Genomic DNA, 18,011 nt, shown 5'->3' with positions numbered 1-18,011 from the left:
TTGGTGGTTGCTGCGTGCGGCACTAAAGACCCTTAACTGAATATAAAGTTTTGGAATTGGGTTTGTAAGCCGTACGTTTTGGGGACACGCACGCTATTTTCGAAATATAACGTGCGTACCCAAGAGGTTAGCGTATGCTCAGTGGTAACAAACGCAAACGCAAATCTTTGGGTACCCTAGACTGTCTATTATTCCGGGCGAACTTAGAACATGGCACTAGTAGTGCTTGAGTTGAAGAGGAATATAGAGAGATATTTGACGTATGCTCTATTATGGGTTTGATTTCATTCTATAAGGTGGATTGTATATACGTTGTGTTATTTACGCTCTGCATTGTCGTAGATCGTGCTAATTCAAGTGAACGGGTTGACTGCCTTAAGGCAACTCAGATTATTCATCTTGCGGCCACGGTGGTTTAGTGGTTATGGCGCTCGACTGCTGATCCGAAAATCACGGGATCGAAACTCGGCCATGGCGGCCGCATTTTCGATGGAGGCGAAAATGTTTGAGGCCCGCGTGTACTTAGATTTAGTGCACGTTAAAGAACCCCAGGTGGTTGAAACGTCCGGAGCCCTCCACTACGGCGTCTCTCATAATCATATCGTGGTTTTGGGAAGTTAAACCCCAGATATTATTATTATTACGTGGTGCTAAGATCAAGTGCCACGTGATGCCCTCTGTCAAAAATGAATGTTCCAAACTCGCCGCCTGGGCTACGTGCGGCGCGCTGGCTGAGACTCCTAGAGATTACAAATACATAAGTACCCTAACGAAGTAAACGGGGAAGCGCCAGACGCGTAACTAGAAGGTTGTTGATTCAGATCCCACCGATGGAAAGGGTGATTTTTCGCCCACTGTAATCAATTTCAACGTACGCCATTATTACTACATCACAATTAAAGACGACAATTATTGTCCGCTATGCTTTCCCTGGCTTAATTGTCTGTTCGATTATTTTGGTTGTGTCTAACAAAGAAACGAGGCCCTCGAAAAAATTCCCATTCGCTCGTTCATTACGTTTGTACACGAGGCTCACTGTAAGGCAATTCATTTGTCTGAAACAAGTTTTGAACTGGTAGTAACAGTAAGTACACACATGCAACTACAAACTTATTAATTCATTCGAAGTAGCACACCACGCATATGTAAATTATCGTTGGTGGATGTGAGCTTCAGTTCAATTAAACTCGTTAAGCGAGTGCATGCTCTCCTTGTTGCTGTATCTGTGTGAGAAAAATTAGGGCAAATATTGGTCCTGCCACTCCATATTTTCTTTGTTTGATGAACCATACATCGTGTGCAAAAATGGGTCTGCATTTATTTTTCGCGCATGCTCTGTCGTAAGTTTTTATATTTTTGTATCTTTTTCTGATTAAAGCTCTGTTGTAAGTCAGCGCTTGTGCTTGTCATTCTTTTCTGTGTGCTTTGCCTCGTTTTCTTTTCCAGAATTTATTGGGATAAATTTATACATCACTAGCCCACAGGAACTGCCTCTAGGCAATCTGTAGACCACAGTATATTTGTGAGGTGATAAGTGCGTAGACACTCTATATACTGGGTCATAGGAACAGCCTATAGATAATCTACAGACATTTGTCTGTGGATATTTTATAGCCAAAGTGAACCAAAGTAGATTTATATAAGCCTATAGACATTTGTTTTTAGACATTCTGCAGACATTGGTTTAAACGCACAAATTTTTATTAATCTACAGACCTTCTATAGCCAAGCTATAGACTTAGACTTTCTTGTAGACTAGTCTATAAAAACGAGTGTGGCCACTATAGACTGTCTATAGACCAGTCTAAAGAACACAACTATAGTACGTCAATTGATTTTATCGACAGATGTCTGCCAACTCTATATAGACTATCTAAACAAATTTTTGTAAGGGAAGACAGGGCGTAGGCCATAAGGGGTGACGGCATCGGATATGCGTTGACGTATGACCACGTTAATCGACCGGATATCGATTGACAGCGACCGCGCACTCTGATAAGCAAGAGCTCAATTATGCTGAGAACGCGAAGAGCGATGGTGTAAAAAGAAAGGAATATTGATGGAACTTTTCTTGATAGCTACATCGTGGAGAACAAACGAAGACAGACAGAGCCGGTACCCGTGAAGTTGCACTGAATCGGTGAAGTGCTGCCACGTGGTGCTGATACAAAATTACGGCCCATGATTATAGCTCGTATGCAAATAAACTGAGCATTGCAATTTTCTTACTATACCAAGTACTACTGGAAAAAAAGAAACTTGTGTAGCGATTCGTGTAGCTTTAAATCCTGCGCTAAATGCAGCTCCACCACTGTGAAACCTGAGGAAGTGCGTAGCACGGGCACCCAGCGATTCCCGCTCGTAGACTTCCCACTGCTCCATTTACCACACCGCCGATGACGTCAATGTTTGAGGTAAGCATGTTTCCCCGGCACAAGTAGATATCTCGTTAGAGAGGTTCGCAAACTCGGTGTGCGACGTGCGCGCTACTTTTTGCTGCGCTTTATTGACTTCATGCTTGTTACGGCAGCTGAGATACGTTGTCGTCTTCAGATGTAGCGATGAAGCGCCGGAGAAGCGCCGGTGGGAGGAGCAATCGCTCCAGGCGCGCGATTGCTCCTGCCACCGGCGCTTCTCTCTTGCGCGGTGTGCAAATATTTTTAGCGATGCTTGCACCGCGGTGCGGTGCAAGCATTTTTAGCGATTTTCAGTTAATTATTACGATGAATTCTTGGTTATTTCTGTTGTTATATTATTTTAGACCTCGTTCGCTTATTTGTATCCGGTTTTGAGCATTGCTAGCCCTGTTTTAGGCCTGTATTGACCACTTGATTGTGAGCGTGATCACGTCACATGAGATCTACGGACGTATTGTGGCTTCGTGCTACAAATGGGTGGTTGTCTATTTTCCCTTTCTTAGATCTGCGGACGACAAGCCGGGACCCTCAATTACTACGCAGTTAATATATTTAATCAAAACGTTGTATACACTCCGTAGCATGTGTAAATCACTGAAGCCTGTCCAGTGTAGCGTAAAGATGCCTTTCGCTCGAGTTGGTTCCGTTCTGATCCCCCACATTGCATAGTTTCTCGCTATACAACTTTATTTTACTGCTTTTTTACAAGAAGTGCCGCCCCACACCATGCGAACACAGCATCAGACATGAAGCCAAGTGAAGGCTTGTCTTAACACTTCGCATCGCCTTTCGCTCAGTGCAGGCGCTGTATTCACTGCTTACAGAGGCGCAGCGCAAAGATATTAACGGCTTGCCATTCAGGCAGCGCTTGTCATGGTTGCGACGATTCAGTTCCAAATGTAAATCACTTTTGCGCTTCTTCAGTCACACTGGACAGAAGAGCTACCCACAGATTTTCACGAAGACAGACCATCGCATATTATGGATAAGACAGATATGCGGCAAAAGGAATCATTGCACTTATTATACCGGACATGCCTTTACAGCATTGATATTTACGTTGCTCGCAACTTACTAGTGAAACTTACGGTGCATCAGGCCATGCCCTTAGCTACGCCATGTTTATACAATAAGTTGACGTAGATTTGCGACCGCAAGTTCGAGCACTCTCTAAAAACTGCGCATTTTTCTGACGTTCGCACTCCATATAACAAGCGTCTAACAAACAATGATTGCTTCAGCTTTCGACCCTTAATACTGCCATTCAAGTCAGGCCACTTGCAGAAGTGCATGGCGCCGGAAATCTTCAGCGGGTACAAACAATTCAATGAATTTGTCCGGAAGCGATAAATCCTACGCAACGTTTCATACAGCTCACGCTACAAAGGAACGTCCTCCTGGGGGACAGAAAGAGAAAAAATGACAGAAGGGTTTGAAAAAGGCTTTCGCTTTTGAGAGGCGCCAGGTGATTCGTCAACGCAAAAAAAAAAAAAAATGAAAGGTGCTTGCGCCACATAGCTCGACGAAGTCCTGTGACTTTGCATTCAGCTGTGGCTGGTTCTTCGCGTGGACTTCGCCGTCGTCTCACCTCTTTCTTTCTTTTTTGTTAACCGCCGTACCTTTATTTTCAAAAGAAGGGCTGCGAAAGACACACTCGAGACGTCGTCGACGAGCGCGCTTTCACAATCGGAGCGCGCCATTTCTCGTCGCAACAAAAGCGCGCCAACACTCGCCGCCGAGTGAGGCACGCGCATGAAAAACGTGCGGCCGAAAGCGAACGCTGGGTTGGTCGGGCCGCGATGGCGGGGCTACAAAGCCAGGGTCCGCAGGGGAGAAGAAAGCCGAACAGGCCATCGGCACGGCCCTGCAGCACTGGCTGGAAAGTCATATATCTATACGCCCATACACCGGGCGCACTCACACCGCCCACGCTTCAGCGGGATGAACGCGAAAAAAGCGGTGTGGTCATCGTGGTAAGCAGTGTTTCAGACCATGCGCGCGCGCGCGCGCGCGTGTGTGTGTGTGTGTGTGTGTGTGTGTGTGTGTGTGTGTGTGTGTGTGTGTGTGTGTGTGTGTGTGTGTGTGTGTGTGTGTGTGTGTGTGTGTGTGTCGTATTCCGTCAGAGCTTCTGTCGGGGTGTAGGACAGTATACCAGATAAAGTCTTTGTATAATTAACCTAAAAGCCTTTCCTTTATCCTTCCGTCTCTTTTTCTTGTGAAAGATAATCTGGAGCTACTACAGTGATTAGAAACTATAAGATACATTGCCCAGCTTTCTCCTATACGATGACTCTCCTAAAAGGCGCGATGTACTTCTCTTGCGACAAACGTGAGACATTGAAAAAGAAAACATAAAATATACAGTCGAGCCAACTAGAATGACGTCATTTTAGCAACAATGTGTGCACTATAGTGCTGGATTCGCGGCAGAAATTTAGAGTCACGGGGGATGGAAGACTGCAAGGCCGTTTCCGATTATGCAAGAAATCAATGTTTAAATCTCTGAGGATCGTATTCAATTTTCTCTGCAGTCGTCGCAGTGACGAAAAAGCGCCATTCTTTTTCGCCAAACGAGGCTTCTTTTGTTCATCGCACCATTGCGAAATTTGAGACTCCGCTCTGAAACCACTCAGTGACATCCCTGACACTGACAGGCTTTATTAAGTACAAAACCCTCAATACACAATGCGATGCAGACGGCACGAAAGAGCTGAAAAAGCTTGTCTTCCGTTCCGCATTCTCAAACTGTGTCAGCTGTGTTATTGGTTTAATTGCTATGACTACTTTTATTCCTTATAGCCGACAAAGTGTCCGCTCTCTTTTGTTTTTCTGTACATTTCGATAGGGGTGAAATGCATTAGAACACGCGTGTGTTTAGATTTCGGTGCATATTAAAGAATCCCGGATTGTCGATATTGAGCCGGTGTCCTCCACTACGCCGTGCGTCATAATGAAATAATGGTTTTGACACGTAAAACCCCATCAATTATTATTATCATTCATTTTTTTCTGTTTGTAAGTGTCCAGTTACAACTAACGAAAAAAAAATGAAAGTACCCTTTCCGGTACTTAATTGAACGGAAGAAAAACGAGAAAACAACGCTAAAGCAAAACATAAATATCGGTCAGAGTGGTGTAACATTATTCGTCATTAGAATACAATATACAAGTCTTTAGGCACGAGCAAAACTTGACGCCGTGATTTATCCGTGTACATTCAAGTGCTGTCTATTCAAGCAAATAATTCATAGCTGTATGCACACTAAACAGTCGAACAATAATAAAATAGAATGCTGATCACATACACTACACACTGGTACATACAACACACAATGTTCAATTTGCATCTTCCCCTCCTTGACCAATAAAAAAAAAAAAACACGAGGATAACGCAATGCATAAGAACAATCATAGACTACCCCTGCGCACCATGTTACAACTGAACACAGCTAAACGTATGAGCTCAAACACTCTGGTCAATGCGTTATTTGTCAGCATGAAATGTTCTACAGCTGCGACGGCTGCTACTGCACATCGCCGTTGCGACAGTAAGAGTGTACGATCTTTCACGGTTATCATCACACCATTTAGCTTATCTGTCAGTGTGGAGACCACGGACTTAGCATTGCGCAATTGGCTGGTAATCATGACTCAACATCACTTTCAACACTTCGAGTAGAGAGAGGCAAAGGAAAGGCACGGAGGTTAGCCACGTTGCGTCCAGCTTACTACCTTTCACGTTGGAAGGAAAAATGGGAGGGAAAAATAGGGAAAGGAAGAAGGAAAGAGAGTTCGAAGTGTCCAACGTCAACATTTTAGTGTCACCGACAACTTCACGTGTGTAGATCGCCGAGAAAGCAGACTTGTCACCGAGTCAGAAACGGTTATCATCTCTGATTCTCCTTAACAATCCATATTTTGACCACGTATACATTTAGACGGATGTTTTTTTTGTTTTTGTTTTTCTGGTTGCGGCAGCTTTATGCAAGTGACGGCTGTTTCGTCGTGCGGCGTTTCTGTAAAGTTTAAACTTGTTCAGACTATACGTCGTCAACAACAGTGAGACTATACGTCGTCAACAACAGCGGGTGATGTGGAGAGGGGGAGGGGAGAAGGGGAAAGGGGAGGGGAGGAGAGATGGGAGGGGAGAGGAGGAGTGGAGAGGGGGCGGGAAAGGGAAATGAGAGGGGGAGAGGTGATGTGGAGAGGGAAAGGGGAGAGAGGGAGTGGAGAGAAGTGGAGAAGGTTTGCGCATGCGCAGTAAGGGTGGTCACACCGCACACCACCACCGCCACCACCACCGGATTGAACTCCGCTATAAGATGCTTCACATCTAAAACCCTTCAGTTTGTCCTTCCTCGTGGCTGGCACGAGCAGCTAAAGCACGGAATTAGCCACGCTCGCCACCAAGTCTTTGAGAACGGACACGACTTCCTACATCAATGATTGACGAATCGCTGCCTAGTTGTTGGCACGTCAGCGCAGATGGCGCGCTGCGCATACGGCTCATCTATAAAATCTTCAGCTCTCCCTGCAGCCTCCGAGTACGGATACTATGGCGAGTTCGACTGCTTGCCCGCCACACGGAACTTCAGCAATTAAATTCATTGAGAACAACAAACTCCTGCTTGTGCTCTTGCAACCCTTACTTGAGATTTCTCCTGCCTCAGTGCTTCTTCGCTGGATATTCTCATGATGCAACTGTGATCACCTTTTTCAGCTGCACCTTCTGTGCCTCTCCTATATTTTGACGCTCGGAGACGTTCCATCTTTAGCATGCTCCGCTACATGCAGCACCGTGTTTTTTAATTCGCGTACATACACTGTGACGAGGATTAAATGCCGGATTTGCCCCGTCGCTGGTTTGTGCATCACACTCGTCGCTAACGTAAACAGAGTGCCTCAATTAGCGCATACGAGGGCAAAACCACACCCGAATAGCATATAACTAACGGTAAACGATGCACACACGTACATTACATGAAAGAACAACGGGATAATAACCCCCGCGTGTCGTGAAAGACCATAAATCTCTCGGTTACTCTTTCACCCCCCCCCCCCCCCCCCCCTGGAGATTACTGCTGAGGCAAGAAGCTCGTCGCGCTGAGTAAATGCCACGGACCGCAGAGAGAGACGCCGCCGTCCGTGCTTGAATGAAAAATAATTAAACCAGCGGGAGGCGCATGATGAGTGCCACACTTCGGCAAAGGAAAACGATGGGACTCGTGGACAAAGGAAAAATAAACTCGCTGACAGCGTTAATGCAATTTTTCTTGGCGGAGCCCATCTCCGAAATTACGTCCGAAAGGAATGCGAATGCGGCGAATACACGAATTCTCATTTTGAAGCCGCGGCGTATATCAGCTTTACTTTCTCTCTCTCCCTCTTTCACTGCCTCACTCAGCAGGTTTTCACTCACTTAATTACACGTCTTCGTCCTAATACCTCTTCCCCTATTTCCTCTATCTTTTTTTTTTGTCACATTTGGGCCTTTCGGGAGAAAGATGAGGCGGTCTGAAATGAATAAAAAGCGCTTCCACGCAACGAATTTCTCGTGCGTCCAATATTAACCCACACATCGCGCGGAACAAAATAAGCTCGCTTCCCCCGTTGCGAGAATTGAGAATACAATGCCCTGCCACGTTTAGTCTACTATAGTCGCGAGAATGGCAACATGTGTCTGACTGTAACTAGCCTCCGGCTACGAGATTAATTTCCAGGAGTGGACTCGTTCGTGTCCTGCTTTCCTGGTTTGCTGTAGTTGTCACCATCTCTCTCCTTGTTACCTCATGTTTTTCTTTCTTTCTTTCTTTCTTTCTTTCTTTCTTTCTTTCTTTCTTTCTTTCTTTCTTTCTTTCTTTCTTTCTTTCTTTCTTTCTTTCTTTCTTTCTTTCTTTCTTTCTTTCTTTCTTTCTTTCTTTCTTTCTTTCTTTCTTTCTTTCTTTCTTTCTTTCTTTCTTTCTTTCTTTGCACGAAAGCGCGCACGCAAAATGCTTGTTGATATTACTGTCTTGCGCTATGAATAAAAAACGTAGAAATAGACGCAAGTGAAAACCTAAGGTGGTGTGCCATGGCTCAACGTATATGTCGGGCAGTGCTGGGCAGTATCGAAGATACATGTATCTTAGATACTATCTTAGATACTTTTTGGGTATCTTGTATCTGTATCGCGATACGTCTCGAAAGATGAGTATCTGTATCTGTATTTCCGATACATTCGATAATGTAGCGTGTATCTTAAGATACAAGATACTTCTATCGCAACACAACCGTGCGAAACAATAATCACTGGCCAAGCTCCGCTTCTCAAGCTGGTACTGGTGCCACTAAGCCATCTGAACAATTCTAAGGGCTGTGACGCAATTTTATTTTACCGCCAGAGTCCTCCAGTGAGGGCAGAAGATGAGGAAGACAAGCACGCGGACGTCTACGCCCAGCCCACGTGCCTTTTGTTTTGTCGATTTCTTTTCTTTTTAGTTGCACCAGTGCCGCGACACTTGCTCTTAGCCACTGTCCTGCGCCGCGTACTCCACTGCGTGCAGCGTCTATCGCGCAAATTCCGATGTTGCTACAGTGTCGTTATTGAAGATTCTCTTGCGTCTTGCTCCGTAACGAAATGTGATGCGTGCAAGAATGGAGTTGCTTTCTGTCTCGTGGATTTTACATATCAGCGATTTGAAGGATCTCGTGGATGTAAAGCTTGACTTGCATGCAATGAATTAACTTATATGCAAATAAGGTATGCAAACAACTATAGCACCACTAGTACTGATGCTAGATCTAATAGAGAAAGCGTTTACCTAACAGAAAATATCGTGGCGTACCGTATTTTTTACTTCCTGCTACATTTATTCAAAGAATTTATGAAATCATAACTTGATTATTAGCATAAGTGCTTTTTTTGCTGTCATTTTGCATCCCATACATTACCTTGGTCTCTGTACTGTTTTTCTGGTCTGGTCATTGCAGTATGTCTTTTGCAACGCATTCCCAAAATAAGATCTCTGCTTTATTCTTCTAACTGTCTGCTTTATATTTCTACTACTGTTTACCCATTTACACGTTGCCAAGGTGATTTTGAAAACAAATATATAATTATGTAGGCGTCCCTTGAGTTACAGTACGAAGCATTCTGCTTATCGCTTAGGAAAATAGCGAAACTGAGTTTGCATTATAATAATGGAAATCATTACGAGCCATCTTAAAGATGTTAGGAAGGGGATTCGAGAAACGTTGTTTTACTGAATGCTTCGTTTTACTCATGAGCGTCCCAAAGAGCCGTTTCAGGCAATTTCCCATAGGCACTGAATTTTCTATTGTCTTAACAGGTAAGTAGACGATACGTCATGCTCATAGCTATTAAGGGCGCCGTCTGTATTGTGTTTCTGTACTCATTCAAATGTGAATGTTTGATACAGAACCACCTCTCTATTTTACTTATATTACTTTTCCTGTGTTAGGCCTTCTTAAATATTTGTCGTATTACTAATCGCCACCTAATGGGAGCTATAAGCGGCAATAGCGCGAATAACGGCGGTGTCCTCCGACGCTTTGTGCAACTATACAATACGTCTCAGACGTCTGTGTGTTGCACATGTTTTCTCGTTGAAGAAAAATTGCTAAAAGATTACACGTTAGTGAGGATATCAACAAAGAACCCTTTACGCCAGCAGATAAGTAGAATATGAAAATTCATTACTGTTTTACGTCATCTACGTGTACACCAGGGGTCTCAAACTCAGCTTATAGCCAGCGGGCCACAGTTGCAAAATTTAGTTCGAAGCGCCGGGACAGTGAAGATGGTGGGAGAGAGTTTGAACAAAATGACGTTGCCATTCGAAAGGAAGCCTTTCCCATGTCTCATATATAGGTCATTTCTGAAGGTAATTTGGAGTCAGGATTAGAGAACATCAGTACCGATGTGCACAACGAGTGAATTCCGGACGCGGATTCTGAAATATAGAGCTTTTGTTCCACGGCTATGCTTCAGCACATCGTGACCACATGTTCCTCACGAAAGGAAAGCTTGAGACCTCCCATTAATTGCAAAAATAACAAGCAAGAACCGCTGTCAGCGAACTGTATAAAGAGTTGTCCTGTGACGAAGCTAAAGCAAACCGCAATAAATTGTTTTGGAAGGAAACTAATGTACTTTGAGCAAGAAGGGCAAAACATTTGAGATACTAACAGACATTTCATTAAAGTGAAACAAAATAGGTCAGAGGAAATTTTCAAAACACACTTTCGTGCATAGGCGTTCTCTGCTACATTATATGGATCTATAATAACAAATTAGGGAATGTATCGAAGTATCTTAAGATACAATTGCCAAATATCGTATCGGATACAATTATTGCGGCAGTATCTTGTATCTGTATCTCCAATACTTCTTGCCTGAGTATCTTGTACCGTATCACCATAGAATTTCAAAGTATCTTTGCCCAGCCCTGATGTCGGGTCACTGCAGTAGTACACACCACGTGAATTCCTAAGCACGTGATTTTTTTTTTTTTTGTCGTTGTACACGTCTCTGGGTTGAAGCCATACCATTTTATGCACGCCACTCGCCAGCTATATTCTCAGTGTGCCACTATGCAGCGCATATCAGTTCCGCATCGATGCGACGCTTTAGGGAATGGTGTGGTCCCGCATTTGAGTACGCACTTAACTGCAATTCAGTGCCATCGAGAAATGCTTTTGGTTGTTCTCGTATGGAGAAAATAACGGCGAACTTCGTTGAAACAGCAATGGAAATAACCATTCTAAAAATAACTATGCATTTCTTATGAGATTTTATAATTTATAAGTTAAGCACTCATAGAACTACCTGGTTCTTGGCCCATCCCCCCAGCGTGGGTGTGCACCACTGGATTCCAGGCTACAAACAAAACAAACATTTACAAACGAAACGAAGCAACACAACAAGATCTATAGCTTGGGATGTTGTCCGTGATCAGTGTTATCCTTAATGAAGCGCACCAAAAGCTAGGGTGCCGAAATTAGTAGCTAATAGTTTCATTAATCATTAATTAATCCTTAATAATTCTGTTATTTAACAGTAAATCCACTGCGGAGAAGCCAGTGATTATGCAAATAATTTCATAACTCACTAAATGAATATATCGATCATATGGGTCCCTTATTCTTTTGGCGAACTGATTTTATTTATTTATTTATTTATTTATTTATTTATTTATTTATTTATTTATTTATTTATTTATTTATTTATTTATTTATTTATTTATTTATAGATGCTGCAATCTTATACATGACCTTGGCAGTGTGGAGCATATGTAGGCGCATAAAACAGAAACAACAACAAGTGGAAAAAACAATCAATGAGTTTCATTCACACGCGCTTTGAAGAAAAAAACAAAAAGGCAAGCAACGTTTTTCCAGAAATTTTCAAATCAAACAGCAGATCAGTTAGGACGAAGAAAAAAAAACACACGAACGGTCTCAGCCAGAGAAAAAGAAAACGCTTCTTACTTTAGGTGTGATTCAAATTGTTATAGTGAATTCTTTGTCAAAGTCTTATCGGGCAGTTTGATCCATTCCACCATAGTCCTCGGAAAGAAAGAATACTTGAAACAGTTTACACGTGTCTTTGTATCAAGCAAAGCTATGAAGGATACTTTAGTACTGGAATGCCACGAATCAAATGTCTCTAAGAAAGAAAAATCACCCGCCTGCAATCTTAACTAACCCGCCACGGTGGTCTAGTGATTATGGTACTCGACTGCTCACCCGCAGGTCGCGGGATCGACTACAGGCAGCGGCGGCCGCATTTTCGATGGAGGCGAAAATGCTTGTGCTCCGTGTAGTTAGATTTAAGTGCACGTTAAAGAACCCCAAATGGCCAAAATTTCCGTAGCCCTTCACTACTGCGTTTCTCATAATCATATCATGGTTTTGGGACGTTAAAGCCTACAGTTAAACTATTTTTTTTCTTAGACTGGGCGCAGAATCAGGTCTCCGTTCACTCTCATTTATCGTAGCGACGCCCAATATAGAAACAGTAAGTAAAGACAAAGTTACGCGTGACGCCAATGAGGCCGGGGAATACGACACTGACGCCATACGCTTACGCACGCCCCAAGCTGCAGCTGACGTTGATGATTTCATCATGTTCGCTTACGTGCTCGCTCGATTGTTTCGTTAAGTCCCGCTGCTCCGCCTCGTAGCACTGCGTAGTACCCGAGTGCGCGATAAGCCTCGCGCGTGGTTGAAAGCCGCGGCTACACGGGGTTAAGCTTAACACTAATGAGAGACACCGTGTCTCATTTTTCTTTCGTTCTTCGCGACGCCTTGTCTGTAACAGTTTGCCGTCTCTCTCCGGGGTCTGTGGCGCCTAACTCATCAGCATCCAATTATTGCTCCGCCGCATTTGCCCTTTGGAACAGATTTGTGGCGAGCGCGTGTTTGTCACGTACTGACTTGTCATTGCGCGAGTATACGGGGCTTCTTTCACTAACAGAGGAAAAAAGGTTCTCCTTGTCACGATGCTTGACGCTGGGATGGCAGCGTTCAAGCACTTTTCCAACTGATTTTCTTGATACATTGAGTCATGCTCAAGCAAATATCAAAGTTTGGGGGTGGTGCTTTGTGATGTGGAGAGTATATAAAAGTGAAAACTAATCCATTCAGTCACCTTCAGCTTGGTTACTAGATTGTTAAATGCGGATGTTTGAAAGCTGAAGCTCTACGTCGGGGTTAGAGTTACTTAGCTGAGCGTTTGCTTGACCTTGTCATCCAAGTTCTGAGATGCTCCTTCACCAGGGTATTAAAGATCTGAGTACGCTCAATCTGCAGCTGTGAAACTGTGCAGTAGATAGGCTGCCCTATTGCCCGACCACAGCTGCGTTAGTGCGTGAAACGGAGGTATTCAGTTTAGTTTGTTCAGAAGTCACGCAAGTAATTGGGTCAGTATATACTGCGACGCCACAGCGGCCTCCATATCACTTGAGACGCAGCGTCTACATGTGCGGACGCAACTTGTTTTTGCCAGTCCTTCGGACCAGTGGCCATGAAAGAGCAAGATGCACGAATCGAACCTTCTGCATAGCCAATATGTCTTGACTTTACCTCAATGTGCGGCGATTGATTGCAGCCGACCACTTTGGTGAAGGCACTACCACGTTCGACGGCTCGGTCGATGTGCCATGTTCGAAGACAAATGTCAAAAGTATTTTTTTGCTCTAAATAAATACAACCAAAAATAAATTGCGCATTCATTTTGAAACTACGAATTTAATTCTTTTTATGGAAAAATGGAACATTACTCACTTCAGAATAATAATTATATAGTTAATTTCACGTTTATAGTAATTAATTACCAAAACTCGTCCAAGACAACATATTACTTCATTTTCTATTTGGAGAGTAATATCGAGTGGCCTAGAATTACGTTGTGTGAATTTGACACATTTGCGGACAGTCGATAATGATTCGCGTCTGAAGGGGATATGTTCTGTAAAGCTTTCTTCACGGCACGTTACTGTGCATGCGGAGAAGAAAACTTTACAAACATTTAAAAATGTGGATTGTTTGCAATGGAACACAGAGTTGCAGACGCATTGGGCGCTCTCATATAGAATAAACGTAGATCGTCCAAGGTTAAGTGGAATATTAACTGAGAGGTACGTGTGGTCTACCACACAGTGGGCGCCTCTCTTTAGTGACGTGTTCTGCGACCTTCCACAGAACCAGCTACCATTCATACTCACCCACCAAGCAGCAGAGCACAGCGGCTCTGCATCGACGTCGCCACTCTCTGCAGGCCAAATACAAAAACGCTGCAGTAAATCCTACATTGCTGTCCATTTAATTTCACGCTTCACCACAGCGAACAATGAAACACTACTCAGATCCATGTGTCATTCTTACGGTGCTCAACTCGTATCAGTTTGCAATCGCTTGTGTGTGAATGCTGCGTGTGAATGCTGGCGTACTGCGAGAGCAATATCATGAGACGTGAGCGACAAAACACGAGCGTGCACCCTGTGCTCTTCCGCAGCAGTCTAAAAAATTGAGATATTCAAGTGGACTTTAGTGTCACCTTTAACCAAGTACAACTAGAAAAAATCACACCATCTCCCGCTAAAGGGGACCTGAGGCGATGCGAAGCAGCGTTTCGGCATGTAGAGCCCGCGTTTTAGAGCGGGAGTGGAGAGGGGAGGGGAGAGAGGCAAAGGGGAGAAGGGGAGGGGAGAGGGGGAGGGAATAGAGGGAAAGTGGAGAGGGGAGGGTGAAAGGAGAGATGGAAGGTGGAGAGAGGGAGAGGGTATGTGGAGAGGGGAGGGGAGAGAGGGAAAGTGGAGAGAGTGAGGAGGTGTGTGGAGAGGGCTTGCGCATGCGCAGTAAGGGTGGTCACGCCGCGCACCACCACCACCGGATTTAACTCCGCTATGAGATGCTTCACATCTAAAAAAGAAGCAAAAGGTACGCGGTTATGCCTTTAACCAACTACAAGAGGGAGGAATACGGCGAACGTAATTATAAGTGCAACAATAATGCGCTTAATGAACGAAAGAAGAGAAATTTTTTCCGAAGGGCTCGCTTATATGTTAGACACAACCAAATGAGTCGAACAGACAGTTACCAGAGAAAGCATTCAGGACGTTAATGGTTGTTTTTAACTGTAGTGTACTAATTGTGATGTAAATCGAAGTGTACGAAAAATTACCCTTTCTGTCGGTGGGATCTGAACCCACAACCTCCGAATTACGCGCCCGATGCTATACCAAGTGAGCTATATGTATACGACCGAAGGCGCTTCCCCATTCACTTCGTTGGATATTTCCGCGCATGTAATCCCCTGGAGTGTTAGCCAGCGCCGCTCGTAGCCCAGGCGGCGAGTGTGGAACACTCTTTGCCAGAGGGCGTCACGGGGAAACGCACTTGGACGTTCCTCTTCCTTTATTATACAAAGTTCGGATAACGCGAACACACCACAGAGTTCTTGCGGACATTGTGGCAATGCTATTATCTCGTGCCTTCACTTTATATTCGACACTCAAAGTCGCAGAAAAGTTTCACGCTGATAGCGGTGCTTCGCTGCGGCCGGGAAACTCTTGCCCTTCCATTGTGTGCCCACCATCTTAAAGTGTAAACAAATGAACGTGAATGTACCGCGTGCCGCACCTCTTCGCTGTGTGCAGCTACACTCTTCGACAGAGAACTGGTGCACAAATTGAGTTTTAGTTCGCCTTTCGACAAACTGCGAAGAAAAGCCTTCACGCTATTCTCGAAGACTGAAACCTTTCTGGAAAAAAAATTACAGAAGTTCTGAGAACGCCGTGAACGCGCTCACTACCGTATCACCTGCTCCACGCTTGCGCCATACAGATCCCGTCATGGAAATCGAATTCAATTAATTGTCTTGCTCGGTGCTTCGTTCAGCACCGAGCAAGACGTTCCAAAGAAAGTGGGTCTGTGCCCAATATCCGTGTTCCAAAGAAATTAGGTCTATACCCAATTTCTTTGGAACACGAATAAACATCAAAGAGACGCACGGTCTCTCCTAAATTTGATAACGCAAGCATGTAATCAAGATAGGAGATTATTAAGAAGGTGGTTGTTGGTGAATCACGCGTTACTGATGAATGATCACGATGATGATGATGCTCAGCTGCTGATGGTGAATAAATTTTTGATGCCGACGGTTTGATGGTGCATGATTTATGAGAACAAGAAGACTGTAACATCGATGGCGGGGATGATAATAGGTGTGATAAATGACGCAAAGGAATGAAAAACAAAGCAAAACCCTCTTCATAAATTGTTGCCCAATCTCCCAGTGTGGGTACGAGCCACGTTAAAGGTATACATAGAACATCCGAAAGTTTAACTACTAGTTGGTACGGAGTCATGACCACAGAACGTGGGCGTGGGGGTCTACGCGGGAAACAACTAGTCAGGCTAGTTACCTCTCGCGTAGACCCCCACGTGTGCCGGACTGACAGGTGCGCTCTATGCCTGCGCATGCGCATATAGGCTTTTGCGTCTACTTTCTTTTCCGCCGCAGCACGTCTTTTCAGTTGATAGCCTCCCCCACCCCCGAAAATGTTGGCGTATAAATACACGCACACATACAAGCGCACGCACGAACATACATAAAGTATGGTTACCCCCCCCCCTCCCGAAAAAAATTCTGGCTACGCCCCTGCCGTTTATGTTGCAGTGATCTCTTCTCTTGTGTCCGTATGTGCACGTCTACCTTCTTTCACCATTAATCATCATCATCACCACCACAATTACGATATAGATCCGAGCATTGGTCGTTTTCAATTCGGTTACATGACTTTACGCCTATTTTTCAAACGGAATTACATGCAACTGTCCTGAATTTACGCAAATTACCCCAATCTATGTCAGCAACGGTCACTCTGATTGATTGTCCGTCTCTCTGTCTGTTCTTCCTTAACTGCAGGTCATTTTTCAAGTACCTTAGACGCATTGTATTCTGTTACCCCAAGACATTAACATCTTATTCTTTTGGCGTAAGTACCATGTCACAGAGGTTTAACACTCAATGAATATGCGGATGCACCCGCAGTATCATCCCACGATGGTCCCGTGATCTCTATATTACGGACGTTGGCGTTTGTTTTCGCCGTGTCCGATAACTCTGCTAAATCTTCTTTGTCTGCATCCGGCCTTCCTCATCTTAACTATCCTAGGAAGACTCGATGGTGCTCAACTAGAGGGGCAGAAATATCCATTACCAGACTACGATGCCAGGATACTGAGAAACTGCCAACCAACTGCCTGAGCACGTGTGGGCACACGAATCCAAACTACAGGCTTTGTCGCCCTAAAAATATCGACTTCGAAAAACGTGCAAAAGTGTTTTGAATATGTTAGATTCACACACACACACAAAAAAAATGTCGACAGTTATATATTAAACAAAAGTAAGATCGTTGGGCATTTTATGCCGTTTACAGCTATTAAATTTAAATATTTTATGCGAAAGAGACAACACATCATGATCATCCCCTGATGAATCAAACTGCAATAAGCCGAAATGCCTGGATAGTTAGCCAAGTTTTTTTAAGGTATTTGAGATCACTTGGAAGCATAGGCGTGCACAGGGTTCCCCATCAGGGGGGGCAAAGGTTCATCGCAGCGACCCCCCCACCCTACTAAGTCAATGTATGGGGCAGATTTTGCGCCCCTCCCCCCCTCTTAGGTGACTAGAAGGGTCAATGTACGGGACAGATCTAGCGCCCCCCCCCCCCCCTCATGTGCGCACGCCTATGCTTGGAAGCATAAGCCTGCTTGTTTCCAAGCATGAAAATTTTCACTCTTAAGATTGTGCGACGCGCGAAGCTGAAGAATAAAACAAAAGGAAAACCGTGTCAACGTCTAAAAAAAAGAGCAATTCGTGGTAACGCCGCGGATCTCTAGCTGCGAGCGTCGTCACCGCGTCGAGTGCTGCAGGCGATGCTTTTAGTTATTTCTTATACAGGTTACTTCAATAAAATAAGACAATGTTGTGCTGTCGATATTAATGTACGAATTCTTGCCGATTCCTCGAGCACGTCGAAACGGCACTTTAAGACTCTATGCGTTGGCTGCTGCGTTGGTATG

Source organism: Rhipicephalus sanguineus, chromosome 2 (genome assembly GCF_013339695.2).
Source record: "Rhipicephalus sanguineus isolate Rsan-2018 chromosome 2, BIME_Rsan_1.4, whole genome shotgun sequence".
NCBI classification, from domain to species: domain Eukaryota; kingdom Metazoa; phylum Arthropoda; class Arachnida; order Ixodida; family Ixodidae; genus Rhipicephalus; species Rhipicephalus sanguineus.
This window is presented reverse-complemented; position numbering follows the sequence as displayed.